The sequence below is a fragment of the Gigantopelta aegis genome, chromosome 2 (genome assembly GCF_016097555.1).
Source record: "Gigantopelta aegis isolate Gae_Host chromosome 2, Gae_host_genome, whole genome shotgun sequence".
Taxonomy (NCBI): Eukaryota; Metazoa; Mollusca; class Gastropoda; order Neomphalida; family Peltospiridae; genus Gigantopelta; species Gigantopelta aegis.
In genome coordinates, this window is record NC_054700.1 from 39,643,778 (window position 1) to 39,667,791 (window position 24,014).

A 24,014-nucleotide genomic window follows, 5' to 3' on the forward strand; every position below is an offset into this window, starting at 1 on the left:
GGCTACGTCCTCCCACCTATCTGTAGGATGATGCACTAATGGAAAACACGGGATTCCTCTCAAAAGGCTATATGTCTGAATTAACAAATGTTTGACTTCCAATAGGCAAGAATTCATAAATCAACGTGCTCTAGTGGTGTCGTTAAACAAAATAAACTTGTAAGTCTTCTTCTCCTTCATTTATTTTCTTAATGTGCCTTGAAATTCAGATTGAGGTCAGCAGCAAGTCGTCTCTTTCACGCCAGTTTTTCTTCGACTGGTCTGGGTTGTGGGCACCAGTTTTATTGGGGTTTTTTTTAACTGTATTCAGTTTTATGAAATCATACATACATGCATACATACATACCCCAATAGCTCAAAAGGTATCGTGGTAAATCTGCAAAGTTACGGGCGATTCGGTGCCATAGGTTCGAGTCCCAGCAACGGCATGGGACAATTTGTGAGGCCAGACATTATTTAATTATCCCCTGCGCCAGTGCGTTAATATCTATGTATGTAACAGTCAACCTCGACATACATACAATATATAGATATTCATACATCAATACATACATACATGTACATACATAGTGTGGGTTGCACCCCCCACCCCCACCCCCACCCCCTCCGTAATATAAAATCCTGATTACGCCAGTGATTGTGGGCAAATGTTCCTTCTGTGGATTTATAACCTTTGTTACCTATAATAGCTACTGGTTAACCTGTATACTGTTATACACAGATTAAACAATCTTTTTTGTTGTTGTTCGTAACTACCAGGGACTTTAATTAAAAAAGAAAGAAAAAAGCACACTGTGATAACTATATAAGTTTATTAAACATCAACTGAGGATAAGAACAACAACTGTCCTGTGTTTGTTTAGAAACTCCCGATCCAGTAGCTCCGACTTGTTCAGTGTCTTTACGGACAACTCTTCATACACGGGATGTGGAGACTCAACAAACACAGAGTATTCGTATCCTTACACTGGTTAACATGGGTAAGTGGAAATATATAATACAAACGTAAACAATCTGAATGAAACACACACATAGTAGCAAGTAGTTAACATATCTGGAGCAAGAACACGCCTCGTCAATGAACACAACGTAGCCTACATAGTTCAAGATATTCAGAGAAATATAACTAGTATGACCCACGTGTATCATAATGATTTCACGTGCACAACGAATGACGTAATTTTGTGAAGTGACTTAATGGGCTTCCCAAATGTAAACGCTTCTCAAAAATGTCGTCTCGTTTTAGTTACGTTTGAAACATTTTGACATGATCCTAGCTTGTTATTCATAAAGATAATATTTTGGATAATGTGGATAATAAAGAAATTAGTACACTCGCATGTGAATCGCAATGATTTTTACGAAACTCGTGTCAGGATTCGCGTATTACCCTCGCTCTCGCTCAGGCAATACAAAAATCCTGACACTCGTTTCGTAAAATCAGTACGACACACAAGCTCGTACAATAATCTCTATATCTGCCCTAAAAACATCCAGTCTTTACTCTGAAAAAGAAAAGATCATTCCCTTGTCATGAAAAGGATGCTGTCCCCCTCTCCTTCGACACCCACTAGCATAACCAGGAAGGGTCATCCCCACCATCACAACTTTGTTGCCTTCCACCGTGTATGGTTAGGCCTTGTATCCGTGTCCCCTATATAAAATACTGGCTACGCTTATCGTATTTAATTTTCTAAAAATAATAAAATAATATATATATATATTTGTTTTACTTATGAAGTCTTTGAAAGCAGCTGCTCCAGGAATGCATCCAGTTCGGTAGGTTTGTAGTTTCGAGGACCATGGTTACCTTGGTAAACAATCATACCATCCAGAATTACATAGAGTCTTTCTGGAAAGCCAGCATAAGCGATATTTGCTGAATTGTCCATGTTATCTAGAACTATAGGATACGGGATCCCGTGGTCTGTCAGCGTCCTAGCAGCCTGGGCACGATCTTCTATTGAAGAGTGAGACTGTATACTGTAGTTACCTGCTATGGACCACCCATCAGTTGGGTGCGCTTCAAGAATATAGACCAGAAGAAAATCTACTTCATCCTTGTAGCGCTCGGCAACCGAGTTCATCCACTTCATTTTGTCCATGAACGGGGGTCAGGTACAGCTACCAAAGTTGATCACCAGAGGGCGTCCTGGTTTCATGGCATCAAGTAGGTTGAGCCTCGTGGCGCCATCGTGTGTCCAGACTGGAACATTGGGTGCAGGGTAACCACACCAGGCAGTCTTGAATGCGTCGTTCTTGCAGGCGACCCACCACGTCTTGATTGTACTGCGGGAGTACATTGATTTCAGTAGGTTCTCCGGAGTCACGTTGCTTTCCCCCAGTAAGTTTGTGGCAGTCTTCAAGAAAAAGGTCTTGAACTGTGGAATAATCAGTGCCAGCTGTAACATAATAACTCGACCAGCAATTCCAACGACGCCTCTGCATATGCTGACAACGATTTTAAAGGGCCTGAGAAGTAGCATTGGAAGACCATCCATGGTGAATTGTCTGTAAAGAAAAGAGAAAATTTTACGGGTTGTGTGTATGTGCGTGTGTGTATGCGAGTGTATGAGTGTATGTATGTGTGTGTGTCTGTGCGTGTCTATGTGTATGTATGTATGTGTGTCTGTGTGTGTCTGTATGTGTATGTGAGTGTGTGTGTATGTGTGTGCGTGTCTGTGTGTGTCTGTATGTGTATGTGAGTGTGAGTGTGAGTGTGTCTGTATGTGTATGTGTATGTATGTCTGTGTGTGTGTTGTGTGTGTTATGTGTGTGCGTGCGTGTGTGTTGTTTTCCTTTATATTATCTTGTTGGGACCTGACCTATTTCTATAGTGGGACTTCCCATTATTGAACTGAACAAAATTATCACGTCATTGTAGCAAATTAAACATGCCAATGAAGATATTCGAAAGCAATTAATTTTACACACATCTTATTTTCGATTTAGTTAATACATTTTATTGTAAAGAACCATGCGGTTTGGTTTATTTTGACTAGCATAATTTATTGAACTACTTCCTAAGTGGAAGCTTAGGGTTTCAACAGATAACACAAAAAATAAGAAAAGAATCAGAAAAAAGAAAAAGAAAAGAAAAACAAAGAAACAAAGAAACAAAAAATAATAATAAAAAAATAAAATAAAATAAATAATAATAATAAACAAACATACCGCACTACCCAGAAGAAACCCTCTCCACAGACACCCTGAATATTTTAATAGTCAAAGGTATGTACCATGTTAAAACCTGGCACGGCGGAAGCATACATTGGGGGGAGGGGGGGGGGGGTACAGATCGAGAGCGAAAGCAAAGTTTCTAGGCTGTTAGAGGGTATGCTTCCCTGTAAATTTTCAAAAATAAATGTCCTTTAATGCAATTTCCTGCATTCTACGAGTAAAATTCATCTTTGTCTTACGATTTACTACCGATAATATTTTTTATTCAGAATTATAGCCCCCAGCCCAGGCGAGTTTTAGGTAACGGCGTAACAGGCGAGGTTTAGGTAACGGCGTAACAGGCGAGGTTTAGATAACTGTGTAACAGGCGATGTTTATAATAATAATAATAATAATAATAATAAACAAACATACCGCACAACCCAGACGAAAGCCTCTCCACAGCCACCCTGAATATTGTAAACAGTCAAAGGTATGTACCATGTTAAAACCTGGTACGGTGGAAGCAACTATACATTGGGGGGGGGGGGGGGGGGGGGCACAGATCGAGGGCGCAAAGCAAAGTTTTTAGGCTGTTCCCTGTAAATTCTGAAAACTAAATATCCTGAAATGCAATTTCCTGCATTCTACGAGTAAAATTCATCTCTGTCTTACGATTTACTACCAATAATATTTTTGATTCAGAATTAGGCCTATAGCCCCCCCCCCCCCCCCCCCCCCCGCCCCCGTTCCGCCATGCCTAAAACCAGTCTGATAATAGAATATAAGGCTACTATGTTTTGATATCGTGGTTATTTGGCGAAGTTTAGGTAACGGTGTAACAGGCGAGGTTTAGATAACGGTGTAACAGGCGATGTTTAGATAATGGTGTAACAGGCGAGGTTTAGATAACGGTGTAACAGACGAGCTTCATCGAACCAAGCCAAATAACCACGATATCAAAACGTCGTAACCTCATATTTGTTTTATCATGCAACCTCTTTCAAGTTATCTTTTTGTAAATATATGTTTCAGTCAGAAGCAAGCGCGCGGAAGCAAGTCTACATCGGGGGGGGGGGGGGAGGTGGCGGGGGAGGCCGGGCGGGGGAGGTGTCGGGGGGGGGGGGGGTGAGGTGACTGAGATTGATGGCGCAAAGCAGTTTCATTGGGTTTCGGAGGTATGCTCCCCCATAAAATTAAAAAACCCCTATAGATATCCTGAAATGCTTATTAGACGGGTTATAGCCCCCCCCCCCCCCCCCCCCCACACACCGTCCTCTGCTCCACCGGGCCTGAAAAGTGGTATAGACATTATTGGTATTATCGTGTAAAAACTACTACCGGAAGTTGGATGATAGCAGGTGCCTGAAGCATTTTGGGAATGACATAACCAGCCAAAATGTTATGCGTTTCCCAATCTAATTAAAATTAGCTCCACTATTACATGTGGATCTAAAGACAGCCAGTTGGAGCTCATGTCCACCAATCAAAACCTTACTTGCAGAATCCTGCCAGTGATTTAAAAATAATTTGAAAACATTCCGAATTATCCTGAGGGTATACGACATGTTTCGTGTGAATTACTAATGCCTTAAAACATGTTTTATTTTATAAAATAAACAATTTGTAATGTAAAACTGAAGACTGATTTAGTTGGGTTTTTTTATATAAATAAATAAATAATTTTTAATGTAAAATTGAAGACTGATAACCCACCCCGTACGTATTGGTATGGTTCGCTGTACTGCGGCCACTAAAATAGACTCGCCCGATATTTTTAGAATTTGTATGCTCCCAAATAACGTTATAAAAAGCGAAGTGTGATTGGTCAATATTTAAATTATTATTTACAGACGAAATGTTACCTGGACATTGGGGACTACGCAGTGTTGTTAGTTTTAAATCACTGGCAGGATTCTGCAAGTAAGGTTTTGATTGGTGGACATGAGCTCCAACTGGCTGTCTTTAGATCCACATGTAATAGTGGAGCTAATTTTAATTAGATTGTGCGTTTCCAAATTTTAAATAAAATATTTTGATTATATTTCAAAGTCTGTTGTGTCACAATATTGCAATTTTTGTACCTTTTACTGTGAAAATAAACTCAACTTTATATGTGACGTGAAGATCTACATCGCTGGCTGCTAGTGACTGTGACGTCAGACGCTGTTCCAATGTAAAAAAAAAATTGCATAGGGAAATGAATACACGACCACAATTTTGCCCTGGTCCGTGTGTGCACTATATTAAATGGCGAGTAATATTAAACAAACCTAAATAAAAAACGTTTTACACCGCTATCATTATCAAAGTCTGTCTGCTTCGCAGATTCATAGCCCAAGAGTTTAGGTGACGTCACGTGACACGCGTTGCTCTTGAAAAACAATAGCCCAGTTTATGGAAGTAGCTAAAAAGTGTCAACATTAAACTACGACATGCATTTAATCTCTTCACAACCCAAAATGGCATGGCTATTAACATTTGCTGGTTAATTTTGACAATAAAGTGAACAAGGTAAAATACTATTTCATCAAATGCGCGTGTGCAGAAATCATCTCCCGTTAATAGGCCGGTTCACAGTTACTCGAGGATGTGTGTGTGTATATATATATATATATATATATATATATATATATATATATATATATATATATATATATATATATATATCTGTGTGTGTGTGTGTGTGTGTGTATGTGTGTGTGCTTCCCCCCCCCCCCTCCACTTTTTGACACCTTCCTACGCCCGTGGTAAAAGTATGTTTGAAACATGAGGACACGGCTTAGTGACATGATGACAATACCACATAGCAACGCCAAGGTTATCATGCTAGCAACGGAGAAGTTATCAGGCAGTGACATAATAACACTTCGAAATATCATGTAGGGGTTATCAGGTCACAGGAAGCATGGCTGCATGATACATGTTTTGAACTTGTCAGTTTGATATGTTTGGTCATGACTGTTGTTTACAGCTTATTTTATTACATGAAACAACGTAATCATATTCATAACAGCTCATTATTTGGTTATGAATTCCAATTTTGATAAACCGATCTCACAGGATTTTTTTTTTTTTTTTTTTTATTCTCTACATGACCAAATGTTTAATTAATAAAAATATTGGTATTATGTGCATGTGAATAAATTTGCATACATTACTTAATTAAAGTAGCGAACGCCTAAACTTCATTTATATTTAAAAGGACTGTTTGTGGCCATTGTGAGTATGCAGCCCACTAACAGACACGTTTTAATATAATAATTTTATGACTACATTTTTGTGCATACAGCTCTGTGGCTGTATATTAAATGTGTTTCTGATTGTCCTAATGTCTGTACTATCGTAGTTCAAACTTCTTTTTATTTTTTTATTTTTTTTTTTTTTCGTACGTACAAAATTAATTGGAGACTAATTTACAGATCCTTAGGAATGATATCTGGGGTTAGAGGGCACTCTGTAGTGGGGGTGGGGTGGGGTGCGGGTGGCGGGTGCACAGCCTCTAAAATGGGGTTCAAGCAATATTTTTTTATCTTTATTTATATAGTGTAGAACAAAAAAAAAACCCGTATATTTTCGTCCTCAAGTGAGGGTCCAGCCATCACCCCCCCCCACACACACACACACACACACACACACACACACACACGGTTCCTACAGGCCTGATTTTGGGCTACTTACAAACAGTAGGACGACCGGTCTAAAAGCCATTGATAATCTAAACAAGAAACTATATTTAGTACTATAATTGTACTTGTTAAAATAGTTTATTAGTCCGAAACATCTAACAGTGGTATCAAACTTGGGACAATATGTTTAAAATAAACCGGAGGCGAATCAGATTGGAGAACTGGAGAATCATTATGTTTACAAAATAGAACATTTTTCAGGGCAAATACTGAATGTTTTAAAGGAACATTCCTGAGTTTGCTACACGTTTTAAGATGTTATCGACTAACATAGACTTTTTAACGATTATAATTACATATCAAATATATTTTTCTGCATAAAATATTAGTGGCTATATATTAAACGTGTTTGTGATCGTTCTAATATTTGTACTAGGTTAAATTTCATTTTAGTTCCTAAAATAAAAAAAATTCGTTTATTTGAAGACAAAATCCAATTTGGGCTTCTATATTAAGACGACCAGAAACACCTCACCTGTATTAGAATCACAACTCACAGCTTCAGTTGTTAACTGTTAACACCCTTTGGTAGATAAAACAATAAACGATTAGTCGCCATCGACTGAAGTTACATAAAACAATTAACGATTAGTCGCCATCAAGGAGAGCTCGTGTATAGGCTGTGCCTGTTGAGTGAATCTTTTTGTGAATTTATTCTCAATAAAATATTTCAAAACAAAACAAATTACTTTAAGTACACTTCAAACTGGAAAATAGTGCGTGCGTATTAATTTCGCGACATAAGGTTGGACGCGAACGACGCGAAATTTATACGCACGCATTTTTTTCACGGTTTACAGTATACAGACACTGATATTCTAAACCAGAAAATATATTTAATATGTAAGTTTAATCGTAGAAATATTTTATTAGTCGGAAACATCTTACAATGCAGCAAACTCAGGAATGTCCCTTTAAGGAGTAGAATCGTCTAACCTGTTTTGGGGTGGATGGAGTATTTATTTACTGGGTGGATTTTTGTTCTGTTTTGTTAATTCATGTTTTTTCTTAAATTGTTACTCTCTCTACTAGCGTGTGCCACCTATCCGCCTCAATTCTTTAATCGCATACACATGACCTCTTACTGGTCACAGGTCAACACAAAGACCAGAGGTCAGTAACCGTTATATCATGACACATATTTCCACTCCGTCTCTTTGCTATACTGTTTGTAATTATTATTTTGATTTTATTTAGACTAAATGTCCACGAGATATACATTTATATACATACCCCGAAAACACAGCTTTATAATTATAGAACTCGCTGATTCTCAGAAAATCTATATTCCGCCATTGTAACAACACAGAAAAGAAAATGTACACACCTCAATACTAACGATAAGCGTCTTTGCAGCTAGTTCCACTAATAGATGTCCTTCAAAGTCCTTCACAAGAAATACATAAAGAACAAAAACGGATGGACACTTTATATTTGAATAACAGCTTTTTTTTAGTTGCTTTCCCCCGATGCTTGCTGTCAGTAGCAAGTGTCAAGAAGATAAGAAACACAAATCAATGCCGGACAACACGACAGGTAAATACATCACACTATTACTATTAGTGGCGGACCGTAACGATTGGGGCAAACAATCGAATCGTTCACCTTTTTTCAGGAAAGAATAAAACTTAGCACAGGTGTTCTATGGCATAGTGGGGATAGTTAAAAAAAAAACTGTAGTAAGTTTTAGGGTGTCTACCACCAAATCAAATGCCATAGACTACAATAGTAACATGTAGCTGAAACTGCTACACGCAGCGTTTCCAATTCGATTTAAGGCTGGTTTATACTTCAGAACGATCTGTGATCGTATGAATTTCATCCGATATATACTCTTCAAAAGAAGAAACGCAAAACCACATTGTCGTAACATTTGGAGAATTAATTTAATTATTGAATGGCGAGTCCGATAATTACCAAATGTTGCAGGATTGTTCACAATTCACTCTAGTCCATTGTGAGTAAGTGATAGGACACACCACCAAGGTCAAGGTCATCTGGAGTCAATACCGGGTGTGGCCTCCGCGTGTGTTGACAACTGCCTGGCACCGCCTGCCCATTGAAGCAACCAGAGTACGGATGACGTCCCGGGGGATGGTGGCCCACTCGGCCTGCAAGGCTGCTGCCAGCTCGGGCAGGGTCTGGGGCTGTGGTTGTCGCTGTCGGAGGCGTCGGTCCAACTCGTCTCATAGATGCTCAATTGGGTTCAAATCCGGTGATGTCGATGGCCAAGGAAGGACATTAATGTTGTTGTTCTGTAGGAAAGCCGTTGTGAGACGTGCTGTGTGAGGCCTGGCGTTGTCATGTTGGAACACTGCGTTGGCGTTGGCCATAACTGGAACGATGTGTGGCCGGAGGATCTGGTCAATGTAGCCCTGTGCCTTCAGGTTGCCCTGCACGTGGACCAGGTCAGTTCTGCCAGTGTGTGAGATGGCTGCCCACACCATGACACTACCCCCGCCGAATCTGTCCACTTCCTGCACGCAGTTTGCCGCATAACGTTCACCACGACGCCTATACACGCGACATCTTCCATCATGACGTCGGAGCAGAAATCGGGACTCGTCACTGAACCACACCTGTCTCCATCGCAGTTGAGGCCATTGTCGATGAATCTGGCACCACTGCAGTCGGAGTCGACGGTGTTGTGGTGTTAAGATGACACCTCGAACTGGACGTCTGGCACGAATTCCTACCTCACGTAGGCGGTTCCGTACGGTCTGGTCGGATATCCTGCGCAAACCTGGTATTGCTGCGGCTGTGGAGGTGGCAGTAGTCAATCGTTCCCGAAGGTGGCGTACCCGGATGTAGCGGTCCTGCCCGGGGGTAGTGACCCGTGGTCGACCGGATCTAGGGAGGTCACGTGTTGATCCATGTTGCTGGTAACGGTCCCACAGTCTGGAGATGGTGCTTGGGGACACATGGAATGCCCTGGCAACGGCTGTTCTGGATTCGCCTGCGTCTAGTCGGCCGATGGCATCGTTTCTCTGCGGTTCACTGAGACGTGGCATGTCCTGGATTGTCAACTGTCGGCCAGATACAGAGGCCAGGCAAGCGAACACCCTGCACTTTTATACTGTCGGTGTTCATGTTGCACGTGCAGACAACGCACGTGCAGTGGTGACATGGTTTGCACGTGGCTGCGTTTTTGCGAATATTCACATTTTGGAACTTTATTGTACAGTAGCTGCGTTTTATCGAATGTAACCGTGGGAATGTGTTTGGGACATGCAATGACCTTATATTCACAAAGCATGAACCGGTAGGAAACATAAAATCGGAGTTATAACCCATTTGTACCCTTTTGCGTTTCTTTTTTTGAAGAGTATATATCGGATTCAAAGGACTAGTTCATACTTCCGCTGAACCGTTTGGTTTGCGAATAGCCTTACGATAAATATCGGAGAGGCATTTATACTTTTCAAGTGCGTGCGATCGCCTATTTGCGTTTGGTACTTTCAAGATGGATGACGTCTTGCTCATACATTTTCTTCGGAGGCGAAAGCGCAAGAAAAGTGGCGAGCAGAGGAGGGAGTGGTATATTCGTCCACTTAACAGAACTAGACAATACAATGGGGAGTTCCATTCTCTAGTCCGGGACATGCGTATTTTACAAGATAACCAAGTACACTTCAGATACTTTCGTATGGCGATAGATAGATTTGATGATTTGCTGAATAGAGTAGCACCGCTTATTACACATGCCAAGACTTACAACGTTCCAGTATCGGCAGCGGAACGACTTTCGTTGACCCTTCGAATACTTGCAAGTGACAGTTCACAGCAGAGTGTAACAGACAGTTACCGGTTAGGAAAGACCACGGTGCTCCACAACTGGTGAAAGAAAGGCAGTGGTATGTGCTATCCTGTCTGTGGGATGGTGCATATAAAAGGTCCCTTGCTGCTAATCGGAAAGAGTAGCCTATGTGGCGGCAGCGGGTTTCCTTTCTCATTATCATAATGGTCCTTAACCATATGCCTGACGCCATATAACCGTAAATAAAAATGTGTTGAGTGCGTCGTTAAATAAAACATCTCTGTATGTATGTATGTATGTATGTATGTATGTATGCATGTATTTATGTATGTATATATGTATGTATGTATGTATGTATATATATATATATATTTATGTATGTATGTATGTATATATGTATGTACGTATGTACATATATATGTATGCGGACAAAGAATAGTCCAGTGGTAATATACCTCGGCACGTTACTTTCGATGTCACGATGTTTGATAAAGGGCGATAGAAATGACATTGATTGGAAATACTTCCAAGTAGTCTTTTGGACTCCTGGATCACCACTTCTTCCCGACATTTTCTTCTTCTCTCTGGCGAAGACGTCCCTCAGATTTCTCCATCTTGATTTCAAATTATTAGCGGCTTTTCCAGTCGCCTGCTCTATTTTCTCCCAACAATTATCGGCTCTTTCTGTGTCTCAGTATTCCCGCATAGACGTATCATACAGATTAGGATACTTTCTAAATTCTTCTATAAGTTCCTCATCATCTGCAGCATTAAAAAGACCTGTTTTTCTTTGTCGCTTTTGGCCCGCCATCGTATTCATTTATCGCATGAAATAACTCAAAGTTAAATGGTCCGATATGCATGCGATTGCATCCCGTGCGTATAATTTTTATCACTGATGACGTAGCCAACACATGCGTTCAGTACGATGACATTCCGATCTCCTTATGACCTATGCGTTCGATACGATGTCAGATCGTACTGAAGTATAAACCAGCCTTTAATATACGCCATGGATATAAAGTTTATTTTGTTTAACGACACCACTAGAGCCATAGATACAGAAACTACCACTCCTCACTGTTATTTTTAATAAATCGGAAAAAATGGGGGGTTAAGCTGCTTATTTCAGACATAACGGGAAGAGTCTATGACTACCCTAGTTCCGCACAAAAATTGTCATGCTATAGGTGATACATTGACACTATACCTGGGGGCAAAATCCAGTGTTTTCGAAAAGTGGACCCGGCGTGATGTAAAAGGTTTGCCACCAAATGCGTAGGCCGCTGTTAGGCTAAATACGATGCCCCTCTGTGATAATTACGTAGTGTTTTCCAATTGCTCAGTACTAACTCTCAGATTTGGTATCTTTTTAGAAAGTGTTCACTTTATAATAATAATAATTATTTCCACAAGGAATCTGGTCTGTTGCTTATAAAACTTTTAGAGTCTAGGCCCAAGACTCAAATAGAGTCTGGGCCACTAATGTCACGACAACGCCATACAAATTGCATGCGTGTGACGTCATTAAAGATTGATGGTGTAAATTGATTTTTTATAAAATGTGCTCAACATGACCCTCCGGGTCACCAATTATTTGTTAGACAGCTCACTTATATATGTAAATATTGCTTGATTAAAAAAAAAAATTGTATTGATTCAAATCACTTTAAGGCTGGCTAATTCAATCAAATACTAGATCAAATTAAATGACATGAATTTACTGGCCAGATGAAAAAAACAATTTATCACAACAAACACTCTCACGTTTATAACAATGACAGGACTGGTAGCCTCAACTGTGGGATGAAAAGTTCGGTGCATACACCTCGAACTTTGACCCACTCAGATACTATTTGGTGTACGGCTACCTATAAGTATTCGTATGAGGTGCAATGGGTGGTTGGATCGATCGCCATGGGTGAACTCGGTGGGGTTTTTTTCATCGTAATAAACAATGCCTCACAATTCATGGGCGGATCCAGGCAAGCGTTTTAGTGGGCAATCAGAGAATGGGTCCACTGAGGGGGTTCGATCCTGTGACCAAAGCATCTCAGGCAAGGGATCTACCGACTGAACTAGGTCCCGCATAGATCAAAAATAGTTTACACTGGCGTAGGAAGTGTGGGGAGAGGAGCAAGGTGGGAGGCATGTGTCCTCCCACTTTGTAGCAGCAGCGATGGTTTTTATATATTTATACATGTATTTATTTATATGTGTGTATGTGTGACCCTACCCCCACCCCCACACATACACGCCAACACTTCTTGTAGTACAACGGTTAAGGAAAAAATCGTGCAAAATTTGACAAAAGCATGAAAATTGGCATACAGATAGCTTAACATGTGTAGATTCATATAAGCCTAGGTACCCATCGCCATCACCACGGTAACTGGCCGCCATCTTGAATTTCAAATATCTCGACTCCTAAGCAACGGAGAAACATGATGTTGATGTCTAACGTAATATTTTCAGGGTCAAGAAATCCATTTATGCGATAATCAATATGCTCAGATTATTATTATATTGATTTTCAAGATGGCTGACAATTCGAAGCAATAATTTTTATATTATTTGTTGGTTTCTACCAACCATAATGAAATACAGTATCAGCAACTTTTGATTGCTATGATGAATATTGTATGATTTTTTTATTATCATGTATATGATATAATAAAACTAATTAAACATACTATTTAGAACATATTTAACATACAACAGTAACAACAACCCCACACGTACAGTTGATAATTCCTTAATTGTAATGAAATACATACATCACTCATCTGCGAATAGTACTTTAACCTCAGAATACCTCAGTTAAAGTCAGGTGTCGCCACATGCTCCCCTGCAGCTACATAGGTCTGTGCATTGAAGACCTGACTTGTGACATTTGCACTGACGTTTGCATCCCTTCTTGCAGCCACAGTGCACCAGCTCATAGCAGGACTTTGAAGCTTCTGGTCGGTTAGTCCAAAATGGCTTCCACCCCGAGTCAGTTGCAGTCCATCCCCATAGCTCAGGACTGGGCAGATCTGGAGCTGGCACAAGAGCTTGAGACCACGCATGACCTGCTTGGTACACTGCTCTTTTCACGTGTTGAAAGAGAGCAGCTTTGGTTGGAGGAATGTTTTCAATAGTCGCAGACCCCCGGGTGAAGAGCTGCTTCCTCGTTTCATCAACTCTGCGTAGGGTACATGTTCTACTGTACATGATGATGATGAATCTCTCTAGCTCAGTCATGCTCTGTGGATCAACGTCTTCTGGCTGCGAGAAGAGGGTGGTGAAGGCACCAGTGACAGCAGGACAAGCAGTCCATGCAGACCAAGCGGACTTCTTTCCTTTGCCGAGAAAGCTGGCACCGTATCACACCCGCTTATTGCGTGAAACATCATCATTGCTTTTGACTTCTCAGCTTGCAGGCTGTTTGCAATCGCATGGACGGGTATGTGGCGGAAGTGGTTGCCTACGCCAAAGCTTATCCAAAGCTCTTCAATGTGCAAATCATGGAAGTGGCCGACAGATATGATGACCACATCACAGTCAACTGTGGGATTGCTACTTTCATTATCCCACGCTTTGCGCAATGAGCAACATGTAGGAGTGTCCGAGTGTCCGCTTCCTCGTGAGTACACGGCTGAAGGCTTTCAATGTCACCCAATTCGTAGTCTCCCGCCGTGATGACGTTCTCATCCTGTGTACTAAGAAGAACCTTTCCACTGGCGTCACATGATCGTATGCACTCAGCCAGGTAATGGAACATCTCATCTTTGTTTTGCTCGATCCGGAGGAAGCTTTCCCAATTCGGTGGGATGGGAGCATTCTCAAGCACTCGTTGTCATTGCGATGTGCCACTATTCATCCTGCGTTCCCTCGTCGACTGCTTGAGACAGTCTTGCACATATCTGTCCCACACTATGTCTACCCTATCGACAGACTCCAACTGAGAGAAGGTATGGGATGAATATTTGCTGGGCATAGTCCTGGAATGTTCTACTGCCTATTGGCTTCAGCATGTGAATAATGGCGGCACCATCCAAGATCTTGGCACCAACATCGGGTGTATGCTGCACAGGTGGGGAATCCTTTGTTATGCAGTCCAGCACGTCATATTTTGATCCTTGTCAAAGTTGACCCATGTCGGATATGGATGGAGGTGATGGCTGGTTTTCATGCTCAAAGAAGGTATCAAGGTTGCCTTGCCTAGCTTGACAAGCAATGTACAGCCGAGCAAATAGGGTACAGTTGGTCTTTAGTGATGCAAATTGCAATTTGCTCTTTGATTTTGTCTTCTCATGAGGAGTGTTGAATAGTGGCAATTTGTTCTTTTTCACAATATCACTAAGGTGCTTGTTTGCTGAATGTTTCAGTCATTCTGCCATGAAGCTACGATATTGTCCTTTCCAAATTTCCTCAACATTGTACACTGTGTGTATCACGTCTTTGCCCATGATAATTTTGGTATCGAGACTAAACAGATCACCGCTATCTTCCAGGTACGGGTTTCCCAAGTCGTCAAATGCAGACACCAGGGCGCGTACTTCTTTGGCAAATTTATTTTGAACACCAGGGTATTGTTCATGGTGTTTGTGGGATTTCTCTCTATCATTGTCGGCTTGGAAGCTCTTTTCAAATTCAAGTACGACACGTAATATCTCCGGCCACGCAACCATCCACCTTTCAAGGGCCTGTGGATTCTCAGTCAACCCAACTGCGCCACCATCTCCTTTAATCAGTTCATTTACCTGTTCATGGCACTGGACGATGGCCATTGCAGAGAAGACATTCTTCGTTTTCTGTACAGCGAAATCTTGCTGGGGATTCAGATGATGCACGGCAAGCTTCACCATATTCATTGCATGAGAGACCATGCAAGTCGTGTGTGCATTTTCTCGGAACAGGGGTAGCAATGCTATTTTGGAAATGTACCCATCCATCGCTGGCTGTTGGCTAGCATGATACGCCGCCCAAGAGATATAGTCATCAACTCCAAGCTGGGCCTCATTGAGGAGGGCTTGCATATGTTCTAGCCACTGTTTCTCTTTTGCCAGGTCGTCACTGATTTTTGTAGAATCAACATATATATATATATAAAATATATAAAAATTATTGCTTCGAATTGTCAGCCATCTTGAAAATCAATATAATAATAATCTGAGCATATTGATTATCGCATAAATGGATTCCTTGACCCTGAAAATGTTATGTTAGACATCAACATCATGTTTTTACGTTGCTTAGGAGCCGAGATATGACGAATATCGTATTTTGAGGGCGGCCATTTTGAAATTCAAGATGGCGACCAGTTACCATGGTGATGGCGATGGGTACCTAGGCTTATATGAATCTACACATGTTAAGCTATCTGTATGCCAATTTTCATGCTTTTGTCAAATTTTGCACGATTCTTATGATATGTGGGCCTTAACCGCTGTACTATTGTCACTTTCCTGCGCCCGTGATTTATTATCAACATAGTTCAAGAGATACAGGGAAATATAATTAAAGTTACAGTCTCTGGTTACCATATTATAACATCATGTACAAATATGAAATACAAGCTCAAATGCACTTTTAAAAAACTCGTGTGTGTTCGCTATGAACGGAGATCGTCAAAAGTATACGCTCGATTCGTCGCCTGTGCCGCCATAGCTCGGCAAAGCACAAACGACAGCCTGTTGTCAGTTTCAGTTAACACGTGCGTTTGCCGATTTCAAATTGTAGGGTTCGTCTCAAAAAATTAAAAGAGAAATCTTGCGCTGTACGAAGAACGTTCGGTTGAGGATACGGTACTAGAGTCTTTCGTTAAAACCGGTTTGATCTTGACAACGTATTATCGACAATCGTACCTTCCTATTTCAGAACTAATATTTTATAAAGTGTTAGTAGAACTTTCAAAGTTTAGTTTGTATACTAGTAACACATTAATCATGTATATATTTTTAAAATAAAATATTCTAAAGTAGAAAATGAACGTTTTCACTTCTTAATTTTACGTATTGAAATCGACAAATTCAAATAAATATTCTTTCGTTTGGAAAGGGTAAAGTTAGGGGGGTGTTTAACGACAACAAAGTTAGAGCATATTGATTTAATAATCATCCGACGCCATACAACCGTAAATAAAATGTGTTGAGTGCGTCGTTAAATAAAACATATCCTATCCTTCCTTCGATCCCAGACTGACCGCGCATTTCCAAAAAAACACCTTTTTAGGTCTAAGTAATGAATAAAAATAACATATAGTCTTGAAAAATGTTACGTAAATCGAACACAGTACCCTCTTCCTCTACCCCTAGAGCGTTACGTAATTAGCAAATCCCCCACCCACCGACCCCTGGAAAGGCGTTGTACCATACCTCTATGGATATAAATACGTTTTGGAGATATGAGACGACCCCTCAATCATGACAGTTAAATTTGTTCAAAAATTGCGAAATTTCACGTGATCTCTTGTTGGGGAATTCCACACTTGTGATAAGCCAATGAACACCGAGATCGGTAGGAGCCCGTCAAAAGTGTCCCACTTTCGAAATACTGGCTTTGTTTTTGACCTGGATAAGCAAGCGTAGTGAAACCAATGCGGAGTGCGGCGTCATATATGCACCACACGTAATTGGATTTTCTGTTCTATATGCTTAAATAATAAAAATATTCCGGATACTGCCGCTTTAACATAATTAGTGTATGATCCTCTATCAATACTGTGCAGTTTATCTGGCTGAAACACACAGTAAACGGTATTTCTTATTGGAAGTTTTATTATTAGATTGGGGGCTAGACGTAGCCCAGTGGTACAGCGGTGGGCCCATTAGGCTATTTCTCGTTCCATCCAGTGCACCACGACTGGTATATCAAAGGTCGTGGTATGTACTATCCTGTCTGTGGGATGGTGCATATAAAAGATCCCTTGCTGCTAATCGAAAAGAGGCCCATGAAATGGCGACAGTGGGTTTCCTCTCTCATTATCGGTGTGGTTCGTAATCGGTATGTCTGACGCCATATAACCGTAAATACAATGTGTTGAGTGCGTCGTTAAATAAAACATTTCTTTCTTTATTATCAGACTAATATCCTTCACTAAAGGATAATACACGATGTGTCACAAACCAACGATAAAATCGACGAATGTAAAACTACTTGCAACATTTTACATTAGGTGTCGTCATCAACGTCTATGTCGACTTCAAAGGTGAAGTTCCGACGTGGTGCCTGAGTGGCAATCAAATACACAACCACAATGAGTAAGAAAAACACGAAACCCAGTGCTGCCACCAACTGCACTTTCCATTTAAGCTTCATGCCTATTGGTCGTCTTCTCAGAAATCATTCAAATTGTCCAATGAAATTAAATTCCAATGAGTTGAGAGAGCATGACTGGAAGAATAAGACTATCTTGATACAATTCACGACGAACGACTGAATGGCTTTCACGGAAACACCTAAAATATAAAATTAAGAATTTAATAGAACAAACTAACAGTTTAAAGTTGCAAGAAGCAAACGCTTTGAGAATTTCTGACAAATCATTCTCTCTCTCTCTCTCTCTCTCTCTCTCTCTCTCTCTCTCTCTCTCTCTCTCTCTCTCTCTCTCTCTCTCTCTCTCTCTCTCTCTCTCTCTCTCTCTCTCTCTATCTCTCTCACACACACACACACAATCTTTACTTCCTTATTTGTCTTCTTGTTTTTAACTAATTTTAGTCTGCCATGTTGTCTGCCATATGAAATGAGTAATTATGAAATGTAGGAAGATACCTTAATATAGACATCGCGTGTTGGTCAGCCCCTAACGTTAATACAATCGTCAATCAGTATCATTGTGACTGTTATACGTCGATACATTCACACAAACCATGACAAACAATTCCTATATAAGAACCTGCCTATCCGTATATCTGTATTATTACATAATATATTGACATGTGTGTTTCTATGTGTTTTTGTATGCGTATATGTATTATAATTAATGTATTTACTGTCGACCATCTTGTCCCGTGTAAACCGGCATCGGTGGCGCAGTGGTTAAGCCATTGGCTGGTAGGTACAGGGTTCGCAGCTCAATACCGGCTCGAACCCAGGACGAGTTCTTAAGGGCTCAATGGGTAGGTGTAAGGCCACTACACCCTCTTCTTTCTCATTAACCATTAACCAACTAAAAACTAACCCACTGTCCTGGACAGACAGCCCAGATAGCCGAGATGTGTGCCCAGGACAGCGTGCTTGAACCTTAATTGGATATAAGCACGAAAATGAGTTGAAATGAAATGTCCGTGTATTTAACAAAATGTTTATGTACATATTCTTTCTATGCTGTTGTGCAACGGCCGGAGTTCATATAGTCATGGCTATAAATAAAGTATGAGAAAGATTCATTTAAATAATCACTCAGCGCCAAAGTGCTGTAGACAAATTACTTTAGGAATTTGAATTTAGTCACGCACAAAATATCTACACCAGCTGAAGGGGTAAGAAATGATGTTGAAAATAGTTTCAGTACGATATTAGCTGAAATGTGATAAATACGTATTTAAATACTAAACGTGCTGACTAGATATTTTTTTATTATTATTGTCCCAGATTAATGTGATCATGCCAATGATGGGAGCCTTGAAAGTTAAAACTTGTTTTGTTTAACGACACCACTAGAGCACATTGATTTATTAATCATCGGCTATTGGATGTCAAACATTTGGTAATTTTGACATATAATCTTAGAGAGGAAATCCGCTACATTTTTCCATTAGTAGCAAGGGACCTGTTATATGCACCATCCCACAGACACGATAACACATACCACGACCTTTGGTTGGAATGACAAATAGCCCAGTGGGCTCACGAGGAGCCTTGAATCATTAATTTACACAGTATTTGTAACATACATATATAATTTATTGTCAATATTTTGCTTAGATCATGTTTCTTTTGTGTATCCCGTCTCTTTTGGGCAATAAACATTATGTTATTTTATGATATGTTGTGTTACAATACAGGCACATACATATGCATACACTCATACATTTATACTTGTAAGCATAAGGATATTATTTTTACAGATAAACAAAATTATTATGTTATTCGCGTCTGCATAACGTTTGATCTGAGAAAACGAAAAAGAAGATAAATAGAAGAAGAACAGGAAAAGAAAAAGGAAGATGACGAATAGCATTATTATTTTTTATTGTGGATTGGCACAAAATATCTTCAATGTGTGAAGAGAATTGGAAGTAGTGTTGAAAATAGGTACTGTACGGTATTAGCTGCAATGGTGATGAATACTAAGCATACTGAATAGATTTTTTTTTTGTTGTTGTACAGTTTGTTTTATTTTTATTTTATTTTATTTTATTTTATTTTTTATTTTTTTTTTTTTATTTTTTATTTTTTTTATTTTTTTTTTTTTTTTTTTTTTTTGGTGGGGGGAGGGGGCGGGGAGGGTGTTACCTCTGACTGGACATAGGCATCGGTAGGTAATCAACTTGGCTGCGTTCAACCAGACCGAGCAGAAAAATGTCCGCTAGACTGATTTATGCGCTTCACCAAATGGCCACGTCGGCAACTAATCAAATAGCGAAACGTTTGCTGGCTGAACTTGGGGCTGGTGTGACCTATTATATTATTATTAATTTGTATTTCAACTGAATGTGTGTCTTGGTGGGGGGGGGGGGGGGGTGTGTGTGTGTGTGCAATGCATAATTATCAGAACCGGAGGAAGATGGTGCCTCTTGCCTCGCCCCCCTCCTCCACGCTTCGAACGCATGTGTCCGGATGTACCTAGTCTAAAATAGCTAGGGGCTGCAAAAAGAAAGGGGAGGAGGAATTGTTGGTTCAAGTTATTATTCTATTATTTCTTGAGAGAAAATAATTACCGTTTCGTTTGTGTTAAATGTCGCCACGCTAAAGTAATAGTACGCTTACCTTTTTGAAGTACTATAAATGATAATTCTGGAAATGCAAAACAAAAAGATATCTCAGAAATCGACGACGATATTAATGTCAGTAAGTTTCATAACACGTGCACTTTCCCACGATAGTACACACTGCTAGCTTGAGTATTCTGCCGTCAGAGAGCCAAAGTTTGTTTTGGTTAACGACACCACTAAGGAACATTGATTTATTAATCATCGGCTATTGGATATCAAACATTTGGTAAAGAGAGAGAGAGAGAGAGAGAGAGAGAGAGAGAGAGAGAGAGAGAGAGAGAGAGAGAGAGAGAGAGAGAGAGAGAGAGAGAGACAGAGAGACAGAGAGATACATACATACATATATTATATACATACTTCATGGCTACTCTTTTCGATTAGCAGCAAGGTATCTTTTATATGCATTATCCCACATACAGGATAGTACATACCACGGCCTTTGTAAAATTGTTACACCAGTAGTGGAGCACTGGCTAAAACGAGAAATAGCACAATGGGTCTACCGACGGGGATCGATCCTAGACCGACCGCGCATCAAGCGAACGGTTTACCACTGGGCTACGTACCGCCCCCTCCTTTTTAGTTCCCAATATTTCCCGTGGGAAGTTACCACACTAAAAATTGTCACAAGTTATGCTCAGTACATACGCTTTTTCGCGAGCACTCGCAAACGAGTTGACTGGTCCTCACCCTATAACATTTCATATAACCTTTAGCGTCAAAACCAGTCTAACCAACGTTATGTAGCGCCACGGAACAATCGTGTCTTCTGAACGCAATAAATATCCTGGATCGACAGACTACGCCTTATGTTCAGGATAACGTGCTTGAATTTTAATAAACACACGAACATAAATTAAAATAAATAAAGTGACAACGGTGAATGGTTTTTAAGTTTATTCTGACATATTATACTATAATAATACACTATGGATAATCTGTTGTGGGTTTCCCAAGAAAGCGTCGCGTAATTTGCTATAAATAGCACAACCGGCTTTTCCTGTTGCTTAGATCATATCGATAGTAGCCTACATTCCTGCGTCACGTCACGAGTATACATACACTGACGAACAGAAGTCACGTACATACGTAGACGTTTTACAGACAAGTTATCTATATTGGGAAAATGTCTAAGAAACCAGAACGTCGTCCTTGTAACGGTACTGGTAACAAAGCTACGATTGAAATCGTTCCTAAAGACAGTGGTATCGACATTTCTAAGAGAAATCCAGAAATATTACATATGCCGACGAACAAGAATATTTCCGTGAGCATTCGGAACCATTCGGTGTGCAATTTGGCTATCGGGAACAGTGAACAAGCTCAGGCGGTGCGGCGGGGAAACATACCCAAGGGGAGTCAGTTTACCACGTTGATGATCAGTATAGTGCCAGACAAATCATCAGAAGAACAGACAACAGACGACGCCCAGCAGTGATTGATGTGTTGAATACACATTTAATTTTTTACAGTTAGAGTTTACAACAGTACCATCACTTGAAAGACAGACGAACAGACATCAGTGTAGAAAGGATAAGTTAGCTCTAGTTAGATGTTCTATACACACGAACTAACATGATCGCATCACGAATGACAGACGAACAGACAATCTACAAAGAAGATGACTATATTTAGAATTTACACACGTACTATGATCGCTATACAAACGACAGACGAACAGACGTTCTACAAGGACGATTACGAACAGAAGGTGGCTAATATTTTGAGGTGAACTAGGAGTTTTGTTATTCAGAAATTTCCGAAACAAAAACCAGGAAATTTGCCAACTTCTGAATGTTCGTAAGACAAGGAAATATATTGTTTTGCTATATCATCGTAGTAGGCCCACCCACGAACGATAGACGAACAATGTACAGTCTACAAGGACGATTACTATATTTAGAACTGATCTCTGTATTTTGTTATTTGGAGAAATGTATTTCAGAAACCGAAACCAGGAAATTCGCTAAAACTCAGAACAAGGAAACATTTTTAGCTGTATAAAATGTCGACATGACGACGCAACCTGTTTTCTTAGCGTGTATCATACATATATTATACATGGCGACTATTAGTATGCTCAACTTAAAAGCATCAGCGCTTCGTGCGCCTTTATGATATATACTATAGTATAGTATAGTATAGTAATGTATAGTAATGTAATGTAATGTTATGTATTGTATTGTATTGTATTGTATTGTATTGTATTGTATTGTATTGTATTGTATTGTATTGTATTGTATTATAGGCGCATAAAGCGCTGATTCTTTGAGTTGAGATAGGGACCGGTTGAGGTGCTGTGTCTGGAAAATATTTTCATATATAAAATGTAGAGGTTTAAACTGTCGTTAGCCAAATAGCCAACTAAGAATTAAATTTGATTTTGGCGAATTTGTTTTATTGCACTGGGGAGAATTCCAATGCCACATTCACTCTCCCCCCACACCCACACCCACACCCGACCAAACGACTATTTGTTGATTGTTCAAATCATGTTTAATAAGAAAGTTGAACGAAAAAATTTAATCTGGTCCACCATCTCAATTTGTACTTTACTGGTAATTTAAAAAACAAATTGTTTAAAAGTTTGTATGAAAAATCCTGTTTCTTGTTAAATAATAAAGCTTTTACAATATTGTTTGTATGTTATTGTACTTTGTGACAATATAGGGAACTCTGGCACTGTCAACCAGTGGCGGATCTAAGGGGGAGGAGGACCAGGGCCCCGTTCCACGAAGCGATCTTAGCCCTAAGATCACCGTAACTGCACACCTAACATATACACTTAAAGTAATCTTAGCGCTATGATCGCTTTGTGGAACGGGGCCCAGGGGCCCGGGATCCCCCTAAATTCTGCGACAGTTCTATTTTAATTTTAATTTTTAATGTTTTACGTTGAAGAATCCGAGGAATTCCTTCTAGAACGTTTGTGGCCTTCAGCTACGCGCTATTAAAATGAATGTTCTGGGTCCGCCACTGCCAACTATCGTCTGGTTGTCGTCGTTATTAGTTTTAAAGCTGCAATCTCGATTTTATTTTTTAATGTTTAAAGGTACATTCTGAAAGCTGCAAGTGTCATATTTCACTCTTGGTATATGGATTTTTTATTTTTTTTTAATATATATAAGTAACCATTAATCGACCCCACATAAAATATTTGAATAATTAACTAAAAAATATAAAAATTATAATGTCTTGCCACTGGCATGTAGGCCTAATTAAAGTTTAAAAAGTTTAAAGTTTGTTTTTTATTTAACGACATAACTAGAGCACATTAATATATTAATCATAGGCTATTGGATGTCAAATATTTGATAATTCTAATATATAGCGTTTGCGAGGAAACCCGCTACATTTTTCCTTTAGTAGCAAGGGATCTTTTATATGCACCATTCCATAGACAGGACAGCACATACCACGGCCTTTGATAAACCACGGACGGGGATCAATCCTAGACCGACCGCGCATTAAGCGAGAACTTTACCCCCC

General features: G+C 39.9%; 1 long non-coding RNA gene and 1 pseudogene across 1 annotated transcript; both read right to left on the reverse strand.

Annotated features, from left to right (window-relative positions):
• Positions 1-1,634: 1,634 nt before the first annotated feature.
• LOC121378264 lies at positions 1,635-2,497 on the reverse strand (annotated as a pseudogene).
• Positions 2,498-17,640: 15,143 nt separating this feature from the next.
• Positions 17,641-21,317, reverse strand: LOC121378273. The gene is made up of 3 exons (XR_005958696.1): positions 21,174-21,317; positions 20,521-20,547; positions 17,641-18,047 (listed from the first exon to the last, which is right to left on the reverse strand). It is a non-coding gene; the product is annotated as an uncharacterized LOC121378273 (long non-coding RNA).
• Positions 21,318-24,014: the final 2,697 nt, after the last annotated feature.